The sequence below is a fragment of the Lytechinus variegatus genome, chromosome 11 (genome assembly GCF_018143015.1).
Source record: "Lytechinus variegatus isolate NC3 chromosome 11, Lvar_3.0, whole genome shotgun sequence".
Taxonomy (NCBI): Eukaryota; Metazoa; Echinodermata; class Echinoidea; order Temnopleuroida; family Toxopneustidae; genus Lytechinus; species Lytechinus variegatus.
In genome coordinates this window covers 17,812,828-17,820,398 of record NC_054750.1, presented here as the reverse complement: position 1 = coordinate 17,820,398, position 7,571 = coordinate 17,812,828, and the positions used below count along the sequence as shown (strand labels likewise).

At 36.9% G+C, this 7,571-nt stretch overlaps 1 protein-coding gene across 1 annotated transcript in view; it reads left to right on the top strand.

The window, feature by feature from the left end:
- The first annotated feature begins 4,896 nt into the window (after positions 1–4,896).
- LOC121423459 (dual specificity testis-specific protein kinase 2-like) overlaps positions 4,897–7,571 on the top strand; it is a 77,052-nt gene continuing 74,377 nt past the window's right edge. The window contains exon 1 of the mRNA XM_041618800.1: positions 4,897–5,028. The gene's annotated coding sequence lies outside the window, so the exon portion shown is untranslated. The remainder of the gene's footprint in view (positions 5,029–7,571) is intronic.

Below are 7,571 nucleotides of genomic sequence, written 5' to 3'. Positions count from 1 at the left end.
AAGGATCATGTAAAAAAAATATGATCTGATCCCCTGACAAAAATAATTGTGCTTGCCTGTTTTTTTTTTTCTTTTTCTTTTGGATACTAAAGTATATGAAGACTACTATAGGGGAAGGCGGGGTAAGTTGTGACACTTTTTGCATTTTGCATGTTAGAATTGATATGACTAGTACTATTGTAGAATTAAGTACCTTGCCTTTAAATTTGATTCTTGGGAAATCTTTTTCACCTATAGATAACTTTCTACCCCCACACTGAAAGTCATCGTGACCTTTGAAAAAACCGATGTCAAATAGCTCAACTTGCCCCATATATGGGGTAAGTTGTGCCACCGTCTGGGGTAAGTTGAGCCACAAAAACTACGTACAAAATGTATGGGGGAGAACCAGCATGTCAATTTTTTGTTTAAAGTCTTTTCACTTGCTAATTCTCTATAAATACTAACGTCCTTTAAAAGGAAAAGAGCAGTCATGTAAATTTGCTCCTTTCAGCCTGCATTTCAATCAATTTTTATGGTTTGTTTGTTTTTTAAGATATATTACCATAAGAATTACCATGGCTCAACTTGCCCCATGCTGTTTGGCTCAACTTACCCCAGTCCGAACTTAGTGCAATAATTTTGTATCCACACATTTATTATGCATCCATCATATAAAAGACTATAACAAGAATGAAGATCCATACCTGGACTAACAATGTTGTTATCATAAAGCACTTATCTATTTCACACTCTTTTTTACTTTTTTTGGCTGAAATTCATACTTTTCCCTCTAAAAAACTACTTTTTGTTTCAAAGTGGAAAACAATGTGGTGGGGTTAGGTGTTATGCTATGGGTCATCAATACATGACACCACCACAATGTCTGACTCATTCATTATTGGCCTGGGGCTGGTGGCTCAACTTGCCCCTATGCTCAACTTACCCCGCCTTCCCCTATGCACATTATATTTGTCATAATTATTTCGTGCAAATCGCTCAAGACACACAAAAATATCGGAATATAGGCATATAATGATAGGCTGAAAAGGCCTATAGTGCCTTTATAGTGTGAAAAGATTAAGAATTTGAAAGATGGTTTCACTTTTTTTGGGGGGGGGAGTCAGCCACTGTCGTGGTATAGTTCAGTGGGGTCAGTTGATCAAATTTTGGGTTACCATCCTTGCCCTTTGTAAGAGAGTGTCAGAGATGGCTGATAGGGGCTGATTAACTTAGCCACTTTGGCTGTGGTCGTGTACTTACTGATGATTAAAAAAAAAGATACAATCGCGTGTTTCAATTAATTAAATATCGCCACAACTTTTGTAATTTATTAGAAAACAAACTGCAAGTATACGATTTTGTTAATCATTTTCTCATCACCAATGATCTTTTCAGGTAGTACAAAAAAGGAAAAAAAAAGTAAAGAGGGAGCCAAAGAGAGAGAATGTATGCCTAGCTTTATAGTTGGGCCGCAGAGGTCGCGGAAAGGTTTTGAAAGTAGGAGAAGGAGGGGGGCGGTGGGGGCTGAACATGCCAAAAAAAATCACATTCAGATGGTCATTTGTACGTTTTTGTAGGCCTAAATTCATGGTTTTCGAAAAAAAAGTAGGGGGCTAAAGCTCCCAGCCCCCGCCCACCGGTTCTGCGGCGCCTGGGCCCTGTAAAACTCCTAAAGTTCAATTGAGAAAAAAGTGTGCTGTCAACTTAAGATTCTCATTGTTTCCCCTCTGATACTTTACGAACGACTGGAACATGTTCTTTTGTCCCAAATGAATGACATAGGGATGTATTATTTATTCATTTATTGGTATAAAGTGAAACCTGTCTATAGTGACCATCCAAAGGGAAACACAAAATATGGCCTTTATAGACAGGTGGCTGCTATATTATACACACAATCTGCCTCCATGGGAATCGGTTTTAGTGGTCACTATAGGCAGGTGGACACTATAGACAGGTAGCCGCTAATGCAGGTTTGACTGTTTATGCACATAAAGTTGATCAGCAGCACATGATGAAAGGGTCAATTTACAAAAGTTCATCAAGTACAATATAGCAAAGCAAATGAATAAAAACGTAATTGCAGTATTCTACATGTACATGTATATCAAAACTTATTGTTATTTACCACAATGATCACCAGTCGTGCGTAAAGTCATTCGTAACTTACGAACAGCTTTATGAAATACCCCCCCCTATCCCCACCCTGCCTGGTTCATTTCTTGAAAATGAATTCTCGTTCCGATTATACTTTTTGACAAGGTCTGTAATATTGTAAAGGTTTAATATATTTGATGCGATCAGTTTTAGAGATCAGATGCAGGGTTTCCACAACTCAATTGAAAAATTCTCAAAAGTAAATCCCATTTCCCCGAATTTCCATGCCATATACCTGGAATCATCAAATTTGTTTTGTTTGTGCTTGCTTTTTAAACATCGGACAGTGATCGTCGTGAAAAATGTCGCCGTAAAAAAAAAAGAAGCCCAGTAGGCCAAATTTTAATCGTGTAGAAATGAACTATGCACCACCGGGTCATGGTTTAAAACCAAATGTAGGCCAATACACAGCAAAAACTGTGGTGTTAACCGGTGTACATAGAGGACCACACCAATTATTTTACACCGGTGTTAAATTGGTGGTGTTAGTTTTACACCCATAGGTGTTATTAGAACATACTCTTTGGTGTTATGTTCAATCTCTATAGGGTGTCCACCAATTTTGCAAAGCAATATAAACCCCTCAAAAAAGTTTGGAAATCTGTGTTTGGCCATTTATTTCTCCAAACTCTCAACTTTACACAATGCATATTTTACATCATTGAAAAGATCATTTAATTTTCTTTCAAATGATACAATGCTTGTTAAGATCATGCTATCACGGAGCAGGATTCAAAAGTGTTGGATGAGGTCTGAACCGAAAAGCTGCAAAACGAGCAGAAATAGTCATGAATCGTCAATGCAGAACATGATTCTTTTGTCTGTGTCAATACAGATGAAAATCCATTCAAATCAAGCCCCTGCTTCTGTTAGTAGTGATGGTTCTGTGAGATAACTTGGTTTGAGTCGTGGTTTGCCCATTCATGTTTGTTCGTTATTTGTTTGCTTGTGCAGAAGTGTGTTTGATTCCATGTTAATGTTGATGTTAAGGTGCATGGGAATAATTAAAAGAAACCGCTGAGAAATTCACTCTTCACCACCGATAAAAGAACAGTGATTTTCGATATTGTGTGATTTTGCAACTTTTGAATTTTGACCTTGCCCCACATTTTAAGGCACCATGTGAACCATAATCAGGGTATCATTTTAAAGAAAATTAAATGCTTTATTCATTAATATTAATTACACATTGATATTCACTAGAACATTGTAGATTAAATGCCTTGCTCACGGGCATCGGTGCCACTGCCGAGGATACGGACTTTCCATGAATAGCCAGGAGCCTATTCGGCCACGGTACCTCCATTGTTTTTTTTTAATGCTTTTTAGCCTTTATTCAGATAACATCACATTTATGCATACAAAAGTAATAAATAAAATATACAAAGTAAAGTGAAATACATGTCGCAATATGAGAAATGAAATATACATTATGATGATCATTTTTTAAACAAAGATTATCACAACCCATAATGCAAAGAAATCCATTATTTTCACATGTATTTTCTGTATAATAATGTGGTATTGTATACTTAAAAAGAACAAACAAACAAACATAAAGACTTTTTAAAATTCTGAGCAAATAATGAAATTGATATGTATAATACTTTGCTTAATAAAGATGTAAATAAGTTGTCCCATGATAAAAAAAGGAAAAAAAATTCTCTGTTTTTTATAATAAATTACAAAAAAGAATAGGTCTCTACGTTTATACTTAAAAAATGTACCACGATCTGAATAAAGAAATTATATATTAAGCACACAAAAACATCAACACACACACAAAAAAAACAACAACCAAACACACAAAAACAAAACAACAAAACACAACAGAAAACAGTGAATGTGAAGGGGAAGCAGCCAAACTAAAACCCATTTTCTTTATCTTTTTAAATTGATGGGTAAGGATCAGTGGGAGAAAGAGTTTAAAGAAAACAAGGCAAAAACAATTTTGTGTCTCGCCCACTTATAAAAATAACCAGAAATATCGTGCTTTGCGAGGGCGGGCAAGAGAATTATATCGAAGCTTCATTGTGAAATGACTGGGTTGGAATAACACTTGTCATAAGAGCCTAGCACGTAAACTCTAATGTTGACCTGAAAATGACCTTTAACCTTACCATGTGACCTCTGACTGCAAAACATAGCATGCACGTCCCCTCAGACTGCAGCATAACATGCAGGTCCCCAGGTCCATCTACCATCCAAGTTTGGTTGAAAAGCGACTTACAGTTGTGGAGTTAGGTGTCATAAGAGTCTTGCATGTAAACTATAACGTTGACCTGAAAATGACCTTTGACCTTACTATGTGACCTCAGACTGCAGCATAACATGCAGGTCCCCCAAGTCCATCTACCATCCAAGTTTGGTTGAAAAGCGACTTACGGTTATGGAGTTATGTGTCATTACAAGTTTGTAACGTACGACGGAGGACATTGGGATCCCTAAGTCTCCCCTTCACCTCTGGTGGGCGAGACAAAAAAAAAGAGAAAAAAAGAGAGAGAAGAAAAAAAAAATAAACACATGAGTGTACAATGTGACTCAAAACGGCAATTGGGAAAAAATTTCCCATTTTGTATGGTGTAAAGTCAACTTATCCTTTCTTTTTGCCTTTTCATATTCAATCTGTTTTGACCTTTTAATGTATCTAAAAAGAAAAAGTGATTGTCGCCCTCTCCTGTCAATTGCCGCTGCAAGATTAAGATCATCATCGATCATCAATATTTTTTATCAACAACAACATTGATGCTCGGCTTGTGAGCTGTGGCCTGTGCTCGGCTGTCGATTGTTTAGCTGATTAACGTTTTATATATATGCGTTTTCATCACTTGGAACTCATACTGGTTATACAGGCGAATCTGCTGGCGATGTCTGAGTCTTAAACTGTTGGTAAGTTTTAGAAAATTTAGTATTTTTCTCTAGTGAGCACTGGTGAGACAGCGAAAAGAAACGGCCATGTTTCTCTCTGACTCTGCTCCCGGATCCCGCCCGGGATCTGACGGGTGACTGAGACTAGGCTGGCCGCTGGAGCTAGCCGCGCCTCCACGAAATTTGTGAAATATTCCAGACACGAACCTGAATACGTGAGATATACCTGCATTCATTGATTGGAGCGTTAGTGTGTAAAAACTAAGTTTTACCACCGCCAGCCAGAATGATTAGTTTCAAGAACATACATCTAAAAATTGAGAAAATATAGGAGTCTACTCTAAAATAAATGCAGAGCTAGCCTACCAGCTACCAGTACCATGTCTCACGCATTCTATGCGTGAGACTCAAGCATTTTGGACTCTTTTTCATCCCCTCAAATTTCTGTCTCACGCAACTGAACTATCACAGCCTTTCCGCATATACATTGTACACAATGTGTGTGATCTCACTCAGATTCACAGAAAATCTCACGCATAGCTGGTCTTTGAACTTGGCATCTCTGCTAATGTCATGACTTGTTACCTCAACTCTCAAACCGAGCCACTCACATGTATTGCGAGGTTAGTATATGGCAGTGAGTCCAAACTTTGCGCGTGTCCATACTTCGTGGACGGTCATTTTTTTCAAAAACTAGCCAATATCCTTAAAATCTGACATCATAAACATGAAAAGCGACCTAAAATTACCTTTTGGTGTAAGTTTCTTTAAGATGAGTTCAGTATTCATAAAAATATTGGCAAAAAATCGGCAAATTTGTCACCGCCAGCGCCCGTTTTGAAGAAAACTGATATTCTCAACATGCATCACGATATCACCATTTTCCAAGCAGAAATCATCAAAAATGTGATTTAAATGTGGTACTAACCGATTCTTTAGCATTTTGCCATCAATCTGATATAAATATTTTACTTTTTGAGCTTGAGTTATTGTTTAAAGGTCAAGTCCACAAAAGCTTTGATGCGCAAAGTTAGGTTGCACTTTTTCTGAACGGTTTTCCAGCACAGCCCGCATTCGCCGATCGGAATAGAATTTTGAGATCGCGATACCGGCGAAACCCACTTGACCTACTTTACATTTCTGTCCATGATTTTTTAATTTATGATCTTGCCGTCGATATGGTAACTATTTCTTGAATTGGTTTTGTATAAATTAAGTAGTCTTGAGGACGCAATGATGATGATTTTTTTAGATATGTAGTATATTTCTTCATCATTGACGTCTTGACACTCTCTCCATAGTGTCTTCAGCGAAGGACCAAAACAAAGATGGATTCCCCCAAAAAATCCATCTTTTTAAACCGAAGTCACTAAAAGTTTGTTAATTTTATTAATTCTTACACCTTCCTACGCCTAATGCGTAGGAAGTTTTTAAATATTACTTTACAAAATGTAAAAAAATGAAGATTTCTTACCTAACTGATGCCGCGTAGACCCCTCGTTCCACATGTAAACAACGGAAATACAATAGCGTCGACCCTTGAACCGCTTATGTATGACGTACTTCCGGAAAGCAATGCCGTCTTAACGAACAATTTAGAGATAAAAAATCTTATTTAACAAATATTAAAATTTATTTTGTGATCATAAATAATTCATATTAATATATATAAATTATTTATGATCACGAAATAAATTTTAATATTTGTTTGGACACCCCATCATAGTAAACAATACTATCGAGCCCCAAAACTTGATCTGATAAAGTGGCAAAGGTAGGAAAAATGCATACATGTATTTACCTACATCAAGACTAGCTCAACATGATTAACAAGATCAAGAATAAGAAGCTTAATTTCTTACTTTTCATCCTAATTTCACACTCCATATCCATCCTCCGGTTAGCCTCAAAATTGGTGATTTAGTCTTTAGAGCCAAGGCAACATTAAGTTCCTCACACATATTAATATTTCGCTGTCGATTTCAAAACATCGCATGCATATGTGTGAGGATCCGAGTTAATAAACCAGTTCAATTCTTAATGTGTAAACAATTTTATTGAGATTTTTTTCATGACCTCCACCCTATTACATAAAATGGTTAGCCCCTGTTGTGGGTATCGTGTCATTTCCGGCTTCCACTTTATTATCGTTGGCATCAAGTTCACTTTGGTGTTACTTTTTGGACTGAGGCCGGCCTGGAACCACATGGAGATGTAAAGCGTTTGAAAAGAGTTGATACACATCAACAGGTACAGACCTCAAGTTGCTTCTGGAGATGGTCTCAGTCCACTTTCAGATGTGTAAAACACTGTCATACTTGGATCATTTTTACCATAGAGGTACAGTGTAATAGTTAGAATGGGCAGCAAATTAACTTTGTAGAAATTGTATTTTCTCTTTGAAATATTGCTTTCCTGACGACTCACTGGGATCTTTTTTCCTTGTCTTTGATTTAAGTTTGAAGTGCGAATCTTGATGATTCATCAAATGAAAGATTAGGAAGGCATGCTGTTTTGATATTCTGATAATGACTAAGGCATATATCAGTTTTATTGGAAATACA